We start from the raw sequence: 21,904 nt of genomic DNA on the forward strand, positions 1-21,904 counted from the left end.
ATTTAGCTAACGCCTTCTGCTTCTGCGTCGAGCGGATAATTGAAATGACAGCTTCGTAGAGCTTTGTAGAAATAGAACCAGAATGTGAGGCGCGTGTATTTGACGCAGGTGGCGAGTGATTGGGGAGGAGAATATTTGATTGTCAGAATGGGATTTGCTATTGTGCTCCTGAATCGAATGATGGTGTTATTTACGGATGCATCGTTACAGAAATGGCCCCTCGCGTTTTTTCCTTTATTCCTATAATATTTAAATTACAAAAAATGGTCCTTCAATTCTTTTTTTTATTGACAAATCATGTGAATTTTTCTTTTTTAAACTTTTAAGACCAAATTGCAAATTTGGTCCTTGTGGTTTATTTCCAAAATATTTTGGGATTGTACCGTCGGCCCCATATAAAAAATTTATTTTAGCTTTGGTCCATGAAAGATTTGAAATAAATTATAGTGACTATTTTATCCTTTATATATATATATATATATATATATATATATATATATATATATATATATATATATATATATATTATTCTTTTGAGTTATTTAACTTATTTTTAAATGAAATATAAAATGAAAATTCCAAACCCACTCGCTCATTCCCAACGTGTCTCTCTCTCTCTCTATATATATATATATATATATATATATATATATATATATATATATATATATATATATATATATATATATATATATATATATATATATCTAAATATTATTAAAAAAGAAACCTTATGACATCATTTAAAACATTATGGATCGTTGATTGTGTTTTCTTTATAGGTTTTACACTCTTGAATCAATTTGCTTACGTCAGCTTGATAAAACAAGAAGTCAATCCGTTATATTAGGAAATTAAATGTAGGAATTGAATGAAAATAATACTTGAATTCTTTCCAAACTTACGACTACAAAATTGGTTCCTTATTAATGTAAACCTTAAATTTAGGCTCTATTTCCATTCAAAATTGCTTTTCAAATATATTATATGTTGAAATCTCGGAAACTATTAATTTCAAATTTCAAAAGTTTCGGATATTTTTATGAACCAATACACTTTCAAGCATGATATCTTCTATTTTAAGTTTAAATGAGATTTCAATTGATTACCTGCTAATTTTCTTCATATTGACTTGTATATATATTTCAAACCTTTTTAATAATCGATTTTCACAAACATTATGATATAATTTCCACGTAGAAAACAAATCTCGAAATATTATTAAAAGAGATACCTTATGACATCACCTAAAACAATCTGGATCGTTGATTGTGTATCTATGCTCTAACACAGAATTCATTTTTGCAAAATGTTCGGAATTTGTAATCAATAGAATACACAAAAATAACACATGCATTAATGATTTAATACATACTCATAGTGTTCTTGAATTCGTAATAAAAGCTTAGAGTCTCTTGATTTAGCTAACGCCTTCTGCTTCTGCGTCGAGCGGATAATTGAAATGACAGCTTCGTAGAGCTTTGTAGAAATAGAACCAGAATGTGAGGCGCGTGTATTTGACGCAGGTGGCGAGTGATTGGGGAGGAGAATATTTGATTGTCAGAATGGGATTTGCTATTGTGCTCCTGAATCGAATGATGGTGTTATTTACGGATGCATCGTTACAGAAATGGCCCCTCACGTTTTTTCCTTTATTCCTATAATATTTAAATTACAAAAAATGGTCCTTCAATTCTTTTTTTTATTGACAAATCATGTGAATTTTTCTTTTTTAAACTTTTAAGACCAAATTGCAAATTTGGTCCTTGTGGTTTATTTCCAAAATATTTTGGGATTGTACCGTCGGCCCCATATAAAAAATTTATTTTAGCTTTGGTCCATGAAAGATTTGAAATAAATTATAGTGACTATTTTATCCTTTATATATATATATATATATATATATATATATATATATATATATATATATATATATATATATTATTCTTTTGAGTTATTTAACTTATTTTTAAATGAAATATAAAATGAAAATTCCATACCCACTCGCTCATTCCCAACGTGTCTCTCTCTCTCTCTCTCTCTCTATATATATATATATATATATATATATATATATATATATATATATATATATATATCTAAATATATATATATATATATATATATATATATATATATATATATATATCTAAATATTATTAAAAAAGAAATCTTATGACATCATTTAAAACATTATGGATCGTTGATTGTGTTTTCTTTATAGGTTTTACACTCTTGAATCAATTTGCTTACGTCACCTTGATCAAACAAGAAGTCAATCAGTTATATTAGGAAATTAAATGTAGGAATTGAATGAAAATAATACTTGAATTCTTTCAAAACTTACGACTACAAAATTGGTTCCTTATTAATCTAAACCTTAAATTTAGGCTCTATTTCCATTCAAAATTGCTTTTCAAATATATTATATGTTGAAATCTCGGAAACTATTAATTTCAAATTTCAAAAGTTTCGGATATTTTTATGAACCAATACACTTTCAAGCATGATATCTTCTATTTTAAGTTTAAATGAGATTTCAATTGATTACCTGCTAATTTTCTTCATATTGACTTGTATATATATTTCAAACCTTTTTAATAATCGTTTTACACAAACATTATGATATAATTTCCACATAGAAAACAAATCTCGAAATATTATTAAAAGAGATACCTTATGACATCACCTAAACAATCTGGATCGTTGATTGTGTATCTATGCTCTAACACAGAATTCATTTTTGCAAAATGTTCGGAATTTGTAATCAATAGAATACACAAAAATAACACATGCATTAATGATTTAATACATACTCACAGTGTTCTTGAATTCGTAATAAAAGCTCAGAGTCTCTCGATTTAGCTAACGCCTTCTGCTTCTGCGTCGAGCGGATAATTGAAATGACAGCTTCGTAGAGCTTTGTAGAAATAGAACCAGAATGTGAGGCGCGTGTATTTGACGCAGGTGGCGAGTGATTGGGGAGGAGAATATTTGATTGTCAGAATGGGATTTGCTATTGTGCTCCTGAATCGAATGATGGTGTTATTTACGGATGCATCGTTACAGAAATGGCCCCTCACGTTTTTTCCTTTATTCCTATAATATTTAAATTACAAAAAATGGTCCTTCAATTCTTTTTTTTATTGACAAATCATGTGAATTTTTCTTTTTTAAACTTTTAAGACCAAATTGAAAATTTGGTCCTTGTGGTTTATTTCCAAAATATTATGGGATTGTACCGTCGGCCCCATATAAAAAATTTATTTTAGCTTTGGTCCATGAAAGATTTGAAATAAATTATAGTGACTATTTTATCCTTTATATATATATATATATATATATATATATATATATATATATATATAAATATAAATATATATATATATATATATATATATATATATATATATATATATATATATATTATACTTTTGAGTTATTTAACTTATTTTTAAATGAAATATAAAATGAAAATTCCAAACCCACTCGCTCATTCCCAACGTGTCTCTCTCTCTCTCTCTCTCTATATATATATATATATATATATATATATATATATATATATATATATATATATATATATATATATATATATCTAAATATATATATATATATATATATATATATATATATATATATATATATATATATATATATGTATCTAAATATTATTAAAAAAGAAACCTTATGACATCATTTAAAACATTATGGATCGTTGATTGTGTTTTCTTTATAGGTTTTACACTCTTGAATCAATTTGCTTACGTCACCTTGATCAAACAAGAAGTCAATCCGTTATATTAGGAAATTAAATGTAGGAATTGAATGAAAATAATACTTGAATTCTTTCCAAACTTACGACTACAAAATTGGTTCCTTATTAATGTAAACCTTAAATTTAGGCTCTATTTCCATTCAAAATTGCTTTTCAAATATATTATATGTTGAAATCTCGGAAACTATTAGTTTGAAATTTCAAAAGTTTCGGATATTTTTATGAACCAATACACTTTCAAGCATGATATCTTCTATTTTAAGTTTAAATGAGATTTCAATTGATTACCTGCTAATTTTCTTCATATTGACTTGTATATATATTTCAAACCTTTTTAATAATCGATTTACACAAACATTATGATATAATTTCCACGTAGAAAACAAATCTCGAAATATTATTAAAAGAGATACCTTATGACATCACATAAAACAATCTGGATCGTTGATTGTGTATCTATGCTCTAACACAGAATTCATTTTTGCAAAATGTTCGGAATTTGTAATCAATAGAATACACAAAAATAACACATGCATTAATGATTTAATACATACTCACAGTGTTCTTGAATTCGTAATAAAAGCTCAGAGTCTCTCGATTTAGCTAACGCCTTCTGCTTCTGCGTCGAGCGGATAATTGAAATGACAGCTTCGTAGAGCTTTGTAGAAATAGAACCAGAATGTGAGGCGCGTGTATTTGACGCAGGTGGCGAGTGATTGGGGAGGAGAATATTTGATTGTCAGAATGGGATTTGCTATTGTGCTCCTGAATCGAATGATGGTGTTATTTACGGATGCATCGTTACAGAAATGGCCCCTCACGTTTTTTCCTTTATTCCTATAATATTTAAATTACAAAAAATGGTCCTTCAATTCTTTTTTTTTATTGACAAATCATGTGAATTTTTCTTTTTTAAACTTTTAAGACCAAATTGCAAATTTGGTCCTTGTGGTTTATTTCCAAAATATTATGGGATTGTACCGTCGGCCCCATATAAAAAATTTATTTTAGCTTTGGTCCATGAAAGATTTGAAATAAATTATAGTGACTATTTTATCCTTTATATATATATATATATATATATATATATATATATATATATATATATATATATATATATATATATATATTATACTTTTGAGTTATTTAACTTATTTTTAAATGAAATATAAAATGAAAATTCCAAACCCACTCGCTCATTCCCAACGTGTCTCTCTCTCTCTCTCTCTATATATATATATATATATATATATATATATATATCTCTATATATAGATATATATATATATATATATATATATATATATATATATATATATATATCTAAATATATATATATATATATATATATATATATATATATATATATATATCTAAATATTATTAAAAAAGAAACCTTATGACATCATTTAAAACATTATGGATCGTTGATTGTGTTTTCTTTATAGGTTTTACACTCTTGAATCAATTTGCTTACGTCACCTTGATCAAACAAGAAGTCAATCCGTTATATTAGGAAATTAAATGTAGGAATTGAATGAAAATAAATACTTGAATTCTTTCCAAACTTACGACTACAAAATTGGTTCCTTATTAATGTAAACCTTAAATTTAGGCTCTATTTCCATTCAAAATTGCTTTTCAAATATATTATATGTTGAAATCTCGGAAACTATTAATTTCAAATTTCAAAAGTTTCGGATATTTTTATGAACTAATACACTTTCAAGCATGATATCTTCTATTTTAAGTTTAAATGAGATTTCAATTGATTACCTGCTAATTTTCTTCATATTGACTTGTATATATATTTCAAACCTTTTTAATAATCGATTTACACAAACATTATGATATAATTTCCACGTAGAAAACAAATCTCGAAATATTATTAAAAGAGATACCTTATGACATCACCTAAAACAATCTGGATCGTTGATTGTGTATCTATGCTCTAACACAGAATTCATTTTTGCAAAATGTTCGGAATTTGTAATCAATAGAATACACAAAAATAACACATGCATTAATGATTTAATACATACTCACAGTGTTCTTGAATTCGTAATAAAAGCTCAGAGTCTCTCGATTTAGCTAACGCCTTCTGCTTCTGTGTCGAGCGGATAATTGAAATGACAGCTTCGTAGAGCTTTGTAGAAATAGAACCAGAATGTGAGGCGCGTGTATTTGACGCAGGTGGCGAGTGATTGGGGAGGAGAATATTTGATTGTCAGAATGGGATTTGCTATTGTGCTCCTGAATCGAATGATGGTGTTATTTACGGATGCATCGTTACAGAAATGGCCCCTCACGTTTTTTCCTTTATTCCTATAATATTTAAATTACAAAAAATGGTCCTTCAATTCTTTTTTTTATTGACAAATCATGTGAATTTTTCTTTTTTAAACTTTTAAGACCAAATTGCAAATTTGGTCCTTGTGGTTTATTTCCAAAATATTTTGGGATTGTACCGTCGGCCCCATACAAAAAATTTATTTTAGCTTTGGTCCATGAAAGATTTGAAATAAATTATAGTGACTATTTTATCCTTTATATATATATATATATATATATATATATATATATATATATATATAAATATATATAAATATATATATATATATATATATATATATATATATATATATATATATATATATATATATATATTATTCTTTTGAGTTATTTAACTTATTTTTAAATGAAAAATAAAATGAAAATTCCAAACCCACTCGCTCATTCCCTACGTCTCTCTCTCTCTCTCTCTCTCTCTCTCTCTCTCTTTATATATATATATATATACATACATACATATATATATATATATATATATATATATATATATATATATCTAAATATTATTAAAAAAGAAACCTTATGACATCATTTAAAACATTATGGATCGTTGATTGTGTTTTCTTTATAGGTTTTACACTCTTGAATCAATTTGCTTACGTCACCTTGATCAAACAAGAAGTCAATCCGTTATATTAGGAAATTAAATGTAGGAATTAAATGAAAATAATACTTGAATTCTTTCCAAACTTACGACTACAAAATTGGTTCCTTATTAATGTAAACCTTAAATTTAGGCTCTATTTCCATTCAAAATTGCTTTTCAAATATATTATATGTTGAAATCTCGGAAACTATTAATTTCAAATTTCAAAAGTTTCGGATATTTTTATGAACCAATACACTTTCAAGCATGATATCTTCTATTTTAAGTTTAAATGAGATTTCAATTGATTACCTGCTAATTTTCTTCATATTGACTTGTATATATATTTCAAACCTTTTTAATAATCGATTTACACAAACATTATATTATAATTTCCACGTAGAAAACAAATCTCTAAATATTATTAAAAGAGATACCTTATGACATCACCTAAAACAATCTGGATCGTTGATTGTGTATCTATGCTCTAACACAGAATTCATTTTTGCAAAATGTTCGGAATTTGTAATCAATAGAATACACAAAAATAACACATGCATTAATGATTTAATACATACTCACAGTGTTCTTGAATTCGTAATAAAAGCTCAGAGTCTCTCGATTTAGCTAACGCCTTCTGCTTCTGCGTCGAGCGGATAATTGAAATGACAGCTTCGTAGAGCTTTGTAGAAATAGAACCAGAATGTGAGGCGCGTGTATTTGACGCAGGCGGCGAGTGATTGGGGAGGAGAATATTTGATTGTCAGAATGGGATTTGCTATTGTGCTCCTGAATCGAATGATGGTGATATTTACGGATGCATCGTTACAGAAATGGCCCCTCACGTTTTTTCCTTTATTCCTATAATATTTAAATTACAAAAAATGGTCCTTCAATTCTTTTTTTTATTGACAAATCATGTGAATTTTTCTTTTTTAAACTTTTAAGACCAAATTGCAAATTTGGTCCTTGTGGTTTATTTCCAAAATATTTTGGGATTGTACCGTCGGCCCCATATAAAAAATTTATTTTAGCTTTGGTCCATGAAAGATTTGAAATAAATTATAGTGACTATTTTATCCTTTATATATATATATATATATATATATATATATATATATATATATATATATATATATATATATATATATATTATTCTTTTGAGTTATTTAACTTATTTTTAAATGAAATATAAAATGAAAATTCCAAACCCACTCGCTCATTCCCAACGTCTCTCTCTCTCTCTCTCTCTCTCTCTCTCTATATATATATATATATATATATATATATATATATATATATATATATATATATCTAAATATATATATATATATATATATATATATATATATATATATATATATATATATATCTAAATATTATTTAAAAAGAAACCTTATGACATCATTTAAAACATTATGGATCGTTGATTGTGTTTTCTTTATAGGTTTTACACTCTTGAATCAATTTGCTTACGTCACCTTGATCAAACAAGAAGTCAATCCGTTATATTAGGAAATTAAATGTAGGAATTGAATGAAAATAATACTTGAATTCTTTCCAAACTTACGACTACAAAATTGGTTCCTTATTAATTTAAACCTTAAATTTAGGCTCTATTTCCATTCAAAATTGCTTTTCAAATATATTATATGTTGAAATCTCGGAAACTATTAATTTCAAATTTCAAAAGTTTCGGATATTTTTATGAACCAATACACTTTCAAGCATGATATCTTCTATTTTAAGTTTAAATGAGATTTCAATCGATTACCTGCTATTTTTCTTCATATTGACTTGTATATATATTTCAAACCTTTTTAATAATCGATTTACACAAACATTATGTTATAATTTCCACATAGAAAACATATCTCTAAATATTATTAAAAGAGATACCTTATGACATCACCTAAAACAATCTGGATCGTTGATTGTGTATCTATGCTCTAACACAGAATTCATTTTTGCAAAATGTTCGGAATTTGTAATCAATAGAATACACAAAAATAACACATGCATTAATGATTTAATACATACTCACATTGTTCTTGAATTCGTAATAAAAGCTCAGAGTCTCTCGATTTAGCTAACGCCTTCTGCTTCTAGGTCGAGAGGATAATTGAAATGACAGCTTCGTAGAGCTTTGTAGAAATAGAACCAGAATGTGAGGCGCGTGTATTTGACGCAGGTGGCGAGTGATTGGGGAGGAGAACATTTGATTGTCAGAATGGGATTTGCTATTGTGCTCCTGAATCGAATGATGGTGTTATTTACGGATGCATCGTTACAGAAATGGCCCCTCTCGTTTTTTCCTTTATTCCTATAATATTTAAATTACAAAAAATGGTCCTTCAATTCTTTTTTTTATTGACAAATCATGTGAATTTTTCTTTTTTAAACTTTTAAGACCAAATTGCAAATTTGGTCCTTGTGGTTTATTTCCAAAATATTTTGGGATTGTACCGTCGGCCCATATAAAAAATTTATTTTAGCTTTGGTCCGTGAAAGATTTGAAATAAATTATAGTGACTATTTTATCCTTTATATATATATATATATATATATATATATATATATATATATATATATATATATATATATATATATATATATTATTCTTTTGAGTTATTTAACTTATTTTTAAATGAAAAATAAAATGAAAATTCCAAACCCACTCGCTCATTCCCAACGTCTCTCTCTCTCTCTCTCTGTATATATATATATGTATATATATATATATATATATATATATATATATATATATATATATATATATATATGTATATATCTAAATATTATTAAAAAAGAAACTTTATAACATCATCTAAAACAATCTGGATCGTTGATTGTATTTTCTTTATAGGTTTTACACCCTTAGATCAATTTGCTTACGTCACCTTGATCAAACAAGAAGTCAATCCGTTATATTAGGAAATTAAATGTAGGAATTGAATGAAAATAATACTTGAATTCTTTCCAAACTTACGACTACAAAATTGGTTCCTTATTAATTTAAACCTTAAATTTAGGCTCTATTTCCATTCAAAATTGGTTTTCAAATATATTATATGTTGAAATCTCGGAAACTATTAATTTCAAATTTCAAAAGTTTCGGATATTTTTATGAACCAATACACTTTCAAGCATGATATCTTCTATTTTAAGTTTAAATGAGATTTCAATTGATTACCTGCTAATTTTCTTCATATTGACTTGTATATATATTTCAAACCTTTTTAATAATCGATTTACACAAACATTATGATATAATTTCCATGTAGAAAACAAATCTCGAAATATTATTAAAAGAGATACCTTATGACATCACCTAAAACAATCTGGATCGTTGATTGTGTATCTATGCTCTAACACAGAATTCATTTTTGCAAAATGTTCGGAATTTGTAATCAATAGAATACACAAAAATAACACATGCATTAATGATTTAATACATACTCACAGTGTTCTTGAATTCGTAATAAAAGCTCAGAGTCTCTCGATTTAGCTAACGCCTTCTGCTTCTGCGTCGAGCGGATAATTGAAATGACAGCTTCGTAGAGCTTTGTAGAAATAGAACCAGAATGTGAGGCGCGTGTATTTGACGCAGGTGGCGAGTGATTGGGGAGGAGAATATTTGATTGTCAGAATGGGATTTGCTATTGTGCTCTTGAATCGAATGATGGTGTTATTTACGGATGCATCGTTACAGAAGTGGCCCCTCACGTTTTTTCCTTTATTCCTATAATATTTAAATTACAAAAAATGGTCCTTCAATTCTTTTTTTTTATTGACAAATCATGTGAATTTTTCTTTTTTAAACTTTTAAGACCAAATTGCAAATTTGGTCCTTGTGGTTTATTTCCAAAATATTATGGGATTCTACCGTCGGCCCCATATAAAAAATTTATTTTAGCTTTGGTCCATGAAAGATTTGAAATAAATTATAGTGACTATTTTATCCTTTATATATATATATATATATATATATATATATATATATATATATATATATATATATATATATATATATATATATTATTCTTTTGAGTTATTTAACTTATTTTTAAATGAAATATAAAATGAAAATTCGAAACCCACTCGCTCATTCCCAACGTGTCTCTCTCTCTCTCTCTCTCTCTCTCTATATATATATATATATATATATATATATATATATATCTAAATATATATATATATATATATATATATATATATATATATATATATATATATATATATATATATATATATCTAAATATTATTTAAAAAGAAACCTTATGACATCATTTAAAACATTATGGATCGTTGATTGTGTTTTCTTTATAGGTTTTACACTCTTGAATCAATTTGCTTACGTCACCTTGATCAAACAAGAAGTCAATCCGTTTATTAGGAAATTAAATGTAGGAATTGAATGAAAATAATACTTGAATTCTTTCCAAACTTACGACTACAAAATTGGTTCCTTATTAATTTAAACCTTAAATTTAGGCTCTATTTCCATTCAAAATTACTTTTCAAATATATTATATGTTGAAATCTCGGAAACTATTAATTTCAAATTTCAAAAGTTTCGGATATTTTTATGAACCAATACGCTTTCAAGCATGATATCTTCTATTTTAAGTTTAAATGAGATTTCAATTGATTACCTGCTAATTTTCTTCATATTGACTTGTATATATATTTCAAACCTTTTTAATAATCGATTTACACAAACATTATGTTATAATTTCCACGTAGAAAACAAATCTCGAAATATTATTAAAAGAGATACCTTATGACATCACCTAAAACAATCTGGATCGTTGATTGTGTATCTATGCTCTAACACAGAATTCATTTTTGCAAAATGTTCGGAATTTGTAATCAATAGAATACACAAAAATAACACATGCATTAATGATTTAATACATACTCACAGTGTTCTTGAATTCGTAATAAAAGCTCAGAGTCTCTCGATTTAGCTAACGCCTTCTGCTTCTGCGTCGAGAGGATAATTGAAATGACAGCTTCGTAGAGCTTTGTATAAATAGAACCAGAATGTGAGGCGCGTGTATTTGACGCAGGTGGCGAGTGATTGGGGAGGAGAATATTTGATTGTCAGAATGGGATTTGCTATTGTGCTCCTGAATCGAATGATGGTGTTATTTACGGATGCATCGTTACAGAAATGGCCCCTCTCGTTTTTTCCTTTATTACTATAATATTTAAATTACAAAAAATGGTCCTTCAATTCTTTTTTTTATTGACAAATCATGTGAATTTTTCTTTTTTAAACTTTTAAGACCAAATTGCAAATTTGGTCCTTGTGGTTTATTTCCAAAATATTTTGGGATTGTACCGTCGGCCCCATATAAAAAATTTATTTTAGCTTTGGTCCGTGAAAGATTTGAAATAAATTATAGTGACTATTTTATCCTTTATATATATATATATATATATATATATATATATATATATATATATATATATTATTCTTTTGAGTTATTTAACTTATTTTTAAATGAAAAATAAAATGAAAATTCCAAACCCACTCGCTCATTTCCAACGTCTCCCTCTCTCTCTCTGTATATATATATATATATATATATATATATATGTATATATATATATATATATATATATATATATATATGTATGTATATATCTAAATATTATTAAAAAAGAAACTTTATAACATCATCTAAAACAATCTGGATCGTTGATTGTATTTTCTTTATAGGTTTTACACCCTTAGATCAATTTGCTTACGTCACCTTGATCAAACAAGAAGTCAATCCGTTATATTAGGAAATTAAATGTAGAATTTGAATGAAAATGATACTTGAATTCTTTCTAAACTTATAACTACAAAATTGGTTCTTTATTAATGTAAACCTTAAATTTAGTCTCTATTTCCATTCAAAATTGCTTTCCAAATACATTATATGTTGAAATCTCGGAAACTATTAATTTCAAATTTCAAAAGTTACGGATATTTTTATGAACCAATACACTTTCAAGCATGATATCTTCTATTTTAAGTTTAAATGAGATTTCAATTGATTACCTGCTAATTTTCTTCATATTGACTTGTATATATATTTCAAACTTTTTTAATAATCGATTTACACAAACATTATGTTATAATTTCCACGTAGAAAACAAATCTCTAAATATTATTAAAAGAGATACCTTATGACATCACCTAAAACAATCTGGATCGTTGATTGTGTATCTATGCTCTAACACAGAATTCATTTTTGCAAAATGTTCGGAATTTGTAATCAATAGAATACACAAAAATAACACATGCATTAATGATTTAATACATACTCACAGTGTTCTTGAATTCGTAATAAAAGCTCAGAGTCTCTCGATTTAGCTAACGCCTTCTGCTTCTGCGTCGAGCGGATAATTGAAATGACAGCTTCGTAGAGCTTTGTAGAAATAGAACTAGAATGTGAGTCGCGTGTATTTGACACAGGTGGCGAGTGATTGGGGAGGAGAATATTTGATTGTCAGAATGGGATTTGCTATTGTGCTCCTGAATCGAATGATGGTGTTATTTACGGATGCATCGTTACAGAAATGGCCCCTCACGTTTTTTCCATTATTCCTATAATATTTAAATTACAAAAAATGGTCCTTCAATTCTTTTTTTTATTGACAAATCATGTGAATTTTTCTTTTTTAAACTTTTAAGACCAAATTGCAAATTTGGTCCTTGTGGTTTATTTCCAAAATATTATGGGATTGTACCGTCGCCCCATATAAAAAATTTATTTTAGCTTTGGTCCATGAAAGATTTGAAATAAATTATAGTGACTATTTTATCCTTTATATATATATATATATATATATATATATATATATATATATATATATATATATATATATATATATATTATTCTTGTGAGTTATTTAACTTATTTTTAAATGAAATATAAAATGAAAATTCCAAACCCACTCGCTCATTCCCAACGTGTCTCTCTCTCTCTCTCTCTCTATATATATATATATATATATATATATATATATATACATCTATATATATATATATATATATTATATATATATATATATATATATATATATATATATATCTAAATATTATTAAAAAAGAAACCTTATGACATCATTTAAAACATTATGGATAGTTGATTGTGTTTTCTTTATAGGTTTTACACTCTTGAATCAATTGCTTACGACACCTTGATCAAACAAGAAGTCAATCCGTTATATAGGAAATTAAATGTAGGAATTGAATGAAAATAATACTTGAATTCTTTCCAAACTTACGACTACAAAATTGGTTCCTTATTAATGTAAACCTTAAATTTAGGCTCTATTTCCACTCAAAATTGCTTTTCAAATATATTATATGTTGAAATCTCGGAAACTATTAATTCAAATTTCAAAAGTTTCGGATATTTTTATGAACCAATACACTTTCAAGCATGATATCTTCTATTTTAAGTTTAAATGAGATTTCAATTGATTACCTGCTAATTTTCTTCATATTGACTTGTATATATATTTCAAACCTTTTTAATAATCGATTTACACAAACATTATGTTATAATTTCCACGTAGAAAACAAATCTCGAAATATTATTAAAAGAGATACCTTATGACATCACCTAAAACAATCTGGATCGTTGATTGTGTATCTATGCTCTAACACAGAATTCATTTTGCAAAATGTTCGGAATTTGTAATCAATAGAATACACAAAAATAACACATGCATTAATGATTTAATACATACTCACAGTGTTCTTGAATTCGTAATAAAAGCTCAGAGTCTCTCGATTTAGCTAACGCCTTCTACTTCTGCGTCGAGCGGATAATTGAAATGACAGCTTCGTAGAGCTTTGTAGAAATAGAACCAGAATGTGAGGCGCGTGTATTTGACGCAGGTGGCGAGTGATTGGGGAGGAGAATATTTGATTGTCAGAATGGGATTTGCTATTGTGCTCCTGAATCGAATGATGGTGTTATTTACGGATACATCGTTACAGAAATGGCCCCTCACTTTTTTCCTTTATTCCTATAATATTTAAATTACAAAAAATGGTCCTTCAATTCTTTTTTTTATTGACAAATCATGTGAATTTTTCTTTTTTAAACTTTTAAGACCAAATTGCAAATTTGGTCCTTGTGGTTTATTTCCAAAATATTTTGGGATTCTACCGTCGGCCCCATATAAAAAATTTATTTTAGCTTTGGTCCATGAAAGATTTGAAATAAATTATAGTGACTATTTTATCCTTTATATATATATATATATATATATATATATATATATATATATATATTATTCTTTTGAGTTATTTAAGTTATTTTTAAATGAAAAATAAAATGAAAATTCCAAACCCACTCGGTCATTCCCAACGTCTCTCTCTCTCTCTCTCTCTCTATATATATATATATATATATATATATATATATATATATATATATATATATATCTATATATATATATATATATATATATATATATATATATATATATATATATATATATCTAAATATTATTAAAAAAGAAACCTTATGACATCATTTAAAACATTATGGATCGTTGATTGTGTTTTCTTTATAGGTTTTACACTCTTGAATCAATTTGCTTACGTCACCTTGATCAAACAAGAAGTCAATCCGTTATATTAGGAAATTAAATGTAGGAATTGAATGAAAATAATACTTGAATTCTTTCCAAACTTACGACTACAAAATTGGTTCCTTATTAATTTAAACCTTAAATTTAGGCTCTATTTCCATTCAAAATTGCTTTTCAAATATATTATATGTTGAAATCTCGGAAACTATTAATTTCAAATTTCAAAAGTTTCGGATATTTTTATGAACCAATACACTTTCAAGCATGATATCTTCTATTTTAAGTTTAAATGAGATTTCAATTGATTACCTGCTATTTTTCTTCATATTGACTTGTATATATATTTCAAACCTTTTTAATAATCGATTTACACAAACATTATGTTATAATTTCCACATAGAAAACAAATCTCTAAATATTATTAAAAGAGATACCTTATGACATCACCTAAAACAATCTGGATCGTTGATTGTGTATCTATGCTCTAACACAGAATTCATTTTTGCAAAATGTTCGGAATTTGTAATCAATAGAATACACAAAAATAACACATACATTAATGATTTAATACATACTCACAGTGTTCTTGAATTCGTAATAAAAGCTCAGATTCTCTCGATTTAGCTAACGCCTTCTGCTTCTGCGTCGAGAGGATAATTGAAATGACAGCTTCGTAGAGCTTTGTATAAATAGAACCAGAATGTGAGGCGCGTGTATTTGACACAGGTGGCGAGTGATTGGGGAGGAGAATATTTGATTGTCAGAATGGGATTTGCTATTGTGCTCCTGAATCGAATGATGGTGTTATTTACGGATGCATCGTTACAGAAATGGCCCCTCTCGTTTTTTCCTTTATTCCTATAATATTTAAATTACAAAAAATGGTCCTTCAATTCTTTTTTTTATTGACAAATCATGTGAATTTTTCTTTTTTAAACTTTTAAGACCAAATTGCAAATTTGGTCCTTGTGGTTTATTTCCAAAATATTTTGGGATTGTACCGTCGGCCCCATATAAAAAATTTATTTTAGCTTTGGTCCGTGAAAGATTTGAAATAAATTATAGTGACTATTTTATCCTTTATATATATATATATATATATATATATATATATATATATATATATATATATATATATATATTATTCTTTTGAGTTATTTAACTTATTTTTAAATGAAAGATAAAATGAAAATTCCAAACCCACTCGCTCATTCCCAACGTCTCTCTCTCTCTCTCTCTGTATATATATATATATATATATGTATATATCTAAACATTATTAAAAAAGAAACTTTATAACATCATCTAAAACAATCTGGATCGTTGATTGTATTTTCTTTATAGGTTTTACACCCTTAGATCAATTTGCTTACGTCACCTTGATCAAACAAGAAGTCAATCCGTTATATTAGGAAATTAAATGTAGAATTTGAATGAAAATGATACTTGAATTCTTTCTAAACTTATAACTACAAAATTGGTTCTTTATTAATGTAAACCTCAAATTTAGTCTCTATTTCCATTCAAAATTGCTTTCCAAATACATTATATGTTTAAATCTCGGAAACTATTAATTTCAAATTTCAAAAGTTACGGATATTTTTATGAACCAATACACTTTCAAGCATGATATCTTCTATTTTAAGTTTAAATGAGATTTCAATTGATTACCTGCTAATTTTCCTCATATTGACTTGTATATATATATTTCAAACCTTTTTAATAATCGATTTACACAAACATTATGTTATAATTTCCACGTAGAAAACAAATCTCTAAATATTATTAAAAGAGATACCTTATAACATTATCTATAACAATCTTGATCATTGATTGTGTTTTCTTTATAGGTTTTACACACTTAGATCAATTTGCTTACGTCACCTTGATCAAAAAAGAAGTCAGCCCGTTATATTAGGAAATTAAATGTAGGAATTGAATGAAAATGATACTTGAATTCTTTCCAAACTTACAACTACAAAATTGGTTCCTTATTAACGTAAACCTTAAATTTAGGCTCTATTTCCTTTCAAAATTGCTTTCCAAATACATTATATTTTGAAATGTCGGAAACTATTAATTTCAAATATCAAAAGTTTCAGATATTTTTATGAACCAATAGACTTTCAAGCATGATATCTTTTATTTTAAGTTCAAATGAGATTTCAATTGATTACCTGCTAATTTTCATCATATTTACTTCTATATATATTTCAAACCTTTTCAATAATCAATTTACACAAACATTATGTCATAATTTCAACGTAGAAAACAAATCTCTAAATATTATTAAAAGAGAAACCTTATGACATCATCTAAAACAATCTGGATCGTTGATTGTGTATCTATGCTCTAACACAGAATTCATTTTTGCAAAATGTTCGGAATTTGTAATCAATAGAATACACAAACATAGCACATGCATTAATGATTTAATACATACTCACAGTGTTCTTGAATTCGTAATAAAAGGTCAGAGTATCTCGATTTAGATAACGCCTTCTGCTTATGCGTCCAGAGGATAATTGAAATGACAGCTTCGTTGAGCTTTGTAGAAATAGAACCAGAATGTGAGGCGCGTATATTTGTCGAAGGTGGTGTTTGATTAGGGAGGAGAATATTTGATTGTCAGAATGAGATTTGCTATTGTGCGCCTGAATCGAATGATGGTGTTATTTACGGATGCATCGTTACAGAAATGGCCCCTCACGATTTTTCCTTTATTCCTATAATATTTAAATTACAAAAAATGGTCCTTCAATTCTTTTTTTTATTTACAAATCATGTGAATTTTTCTGTTTTAAACTTTTAAGACCAAATTGCAAATTTGGTGCTTGTGGTTTATCTCCAAAATATTTTGGGATTGTACCGTCGGCCCCATATAAAAAATTTATTTTAGCTTTGGTCCTTGAAAGATTTGAAATAAGTTATAGTGACTATTTTATCCTTTATATATATATATATATATATATATATATATATATATATATATATATATATATATATTATTCTTTTGAGTTATTTAACTTATTTTTAAATGAAAAATAAAATGAAAATTCCAAACCCACTCGCTCATTCCCAACGTGTCTCTCTCTCTCTCTCTCTCTCTATATATATATATATATATATATATATATATATCTAAATATTATTAAAAAAGAAACCTTATGACATCATTTAAAACATTATGGATCGTTGATTGTGTTTTCTTTATAGGTTTTACACCCCTGGATCAATTTGCTTACGTCACTTTGATCAAACAAGAAGTCAATCCATTATATTAGGAAATTAAATGTAGGAATTGAATGAAAATAATACTTGAATTCTTTCCAAACTTAGAACTACAAAATCGGTTCCTTATTAATGTAAACCTTAAATTTAGGCTCTATTTCCATTCAAAATTGCTTTTCAAATATATTATATGTTGAAATCTCGGAAACTATTAATTTCAAATTTCAAAAGTTTCGGATATTTTTATGAACCATTACACTTTCAAGCATGATATCTTCTATTTTAAGTTTAAATGAGATTTTAATTGATTACCTGCTAATTTTCTTCATATTGACTTGTATATATATTTCAAACCTTTTTAATAATCGATTTACACAAACATTATGTTATAATTTCCACGTAAAAACAAATCTTTAAATATTATTAAAAGAGATACCTTATGACATTATCAAAAACAATCTGGATCGTTGATTGTGTTTTCTTTATAGGTTTTACAGCATTAGATCAACTTGCTTACGTCACCTTGATCAAAAAAGAAGTCAACCCGTTATATTAGGAAATTAAATGTAGGAATTGAATGAAAATGATACTTGAATTCTTTCCAAACTTACAACTACAAAATTGGTTCCTTATTAACGTAAACATTAAATTTAGGCTCTATTTCCATTCAAAATTGCTTTCCAAATACATTATATTTTGAAATGTCGGAAACTATTATTTTCAAATTTCAAAAGTTTCAGATATTTTTATGAACCAATACACTTTCAAGAATGATATCTTTTATTTTAAGTTCAAATGAGATTTCAATTGATTACCTGCTAATTTTCATCATATTGACTTGTATATATATTTCAAACCTTTTCAATAATCGATTTACACAAACATTATGTCATAATGTCCACGTAGAAAACAAATCTCTAAATATTATTAAAAGAGAAACCTTATGACATCATCTAAAACAATCTAGATCGTTGATTGTGTATCTATGCTCTAACACAGAATTCATTTTTGCAAAATGTTTGGAATTTGTAATCAATAGAATACACAAACATAGCACATGCATTAATCATTTAATACATAGTCACAGTGTTCTTGAATTCATAATAAAAGCTCAGAGTATCTCGATTTAGATAACGCCTTCTGCTTATGCGTCGAGAGGATAATTGAAATGACAGCTTCGTTGAGCTTTGTAGAAATAGAACCAGAATGTGAGGCGCGTGTATTTGTCGGAGGTGGTGTGTGATTAGGGAGGAGAATATTTGATTGTCAGAATGAGATTTGCTATTGTGCACCAGAATCGAATGATGGTGTTATTTACGGATGCATCGTTACAGAAATGGCCCCTCACGTTTTTTCCTTTATTCCTATAATATTTAAATTACAAAAAATGGTCCTTCAATTCTTTTTTTTATTTACAAATCATGTGAATTTTTCTGTTTTAAACTTTTAAGACCAAATTGCAAATTTGGTGCTTGTGGTTTATCTCCAAAATATTTTGGGATTGTACCGTCAGCCCCATATACAAAATTTATTTTAGCTTTGGTCCTTGAAAGAATTGAAATAAGTTATAGTGACTATTTTACCCTTTATATATATATATATATATATATATATATATATATATATATATATATATATATATATTATTCTTTTGAGTTATTTAACTTATTTTTAAATGAAAAATAAAATAAAAATTCCAAACCCACTCGCTCATTCCCAACTTCTCTCTCTCTCTCTCTCTCTATATATATATATATATATATATATATATATATATATATATATATATAGATATATATCTAATTATTATTAAAAAAGAAACCTTATGACATCATTTAAAACATTATGGATCTTTGATTGTGTTTTCTTTATAGGTTTTACATCCTTGGATCAATTTGCTTACGTCACCTTGATCAAACAAGAAGTCAATCCGTTATATTAGGAAATTAAATGTAGGAATTGAATGAAAATAATACTTGAATTCTTTCCAAACTTAAAACTACAAAATTGGTTCCTTATTAATGTAAACCTTAAATTTAGGCTCTATTTCCATTCAAAATTGCTTTTCAAATATATTATATGTTGAAATCTCGGAAACTATTAATATCAAATTTCAAAAGTTTCGGATATTTTTATGAACCAATACACTTTCAAGCATGATATCTTCTATTTTAAGTTTAAATGAGATTTCAATTGATTACCTGGTAATTTTCTTCATATTGACTTGTATATATATTTCAAACCTTTTTAATAATCGATTTACACAAACATTATGTTATAATTTCCACGTAGAAAACAAATCTCTAAATATTATTAAAAGAGATACCTTATGACATTATCTAAAACAATCTGGATCGTTGATTGTGTTTTCTTTATAGGTTTTACACCATTAGATCAATTGGCTTACGTCACCTTGATCAAAAAAGAAGTCAACCCGTTATATTAGGAAATTAAATGTAGGAATTGAATGAAAATGATACTTGAATCCTTTCCAAACTTACAACTACAAAATTGGTTCCTTATTAACGTAAACATTAAATTTAGGCTCTATTTCCATTGAAAATTGCTTTCCAAATACATTATATTTTGAAATGTCGGAAACTTTTAATTTCAAATTTCAAAAGTTTCATATATTTTTATGAACCAATACACTTTCAAGCATGATATCTTTTATTTTAAGTTCAAATGAGATTTCAATTGATTACCTGCTAATTTTCATCAGATTGACTTGTATATATATTTCAAACCTTTTTAATAATCGATTTACGCAAACATTATGTCAAAATTTCCACGTAGCAAACAAACCTCTAAATATTATTAAAAGAGAAACCTTATGACATCATCTAAAACAATCTGTATCGTTTATTATGTATCTATCCTCTAACACAAAATTAATTTTTGCAAAATGTTCGAAATTTGTAATCAATAGAATACACAAACATAGCACATGCATTAATGATTTCATACATACTCACAGTGTTCTTGAATTCGCAATAAAAGCTCAGAGTCTCTCGATTTAGCTAACGCCTTCTGCTTATGCGTCGAGAGGATAATTGAAATGACAGCTTCGTAGAGCTTTGTAGAAATAGAACCAGAATGTGAGGCGCGTGTATTTGACGAAGGTGGTGTGTGATTGGGGAGGAGAATATTTGATTGTCAGAATGGGATTTGTTATTGTGCGCCTGAATCGAATCGTGGTGTTATTTACGGATGCATCGTTACAGAAATGGCCCCTCACGTTTTATGCTTTATTCCTATAATATTTAAATTACAAAAATGGTCCTTCAATTCTTTTTTTTATTGACAAATCATGTGAAAAGTTCTTTTTTAAACTTTTAAGACCAAATTGC

The sequence above is a fragment of the Lactuca sativa genome, chromosome 9 (assembly GCF_002870075.4).
Source record: "Lactuca sativa cultivar Salinas chromosome 9, Lsat_Salinas_v11, whole genome shotgun sequence".
In the NCBI taxonomy this organism is placed as follows: domain Eukaryota; kingdom Viridiplantae; phylum Streptophyta; class Magnoliopsida; order Asterales; family Asteraceae; genus Lactuca; species Lactuca sativa.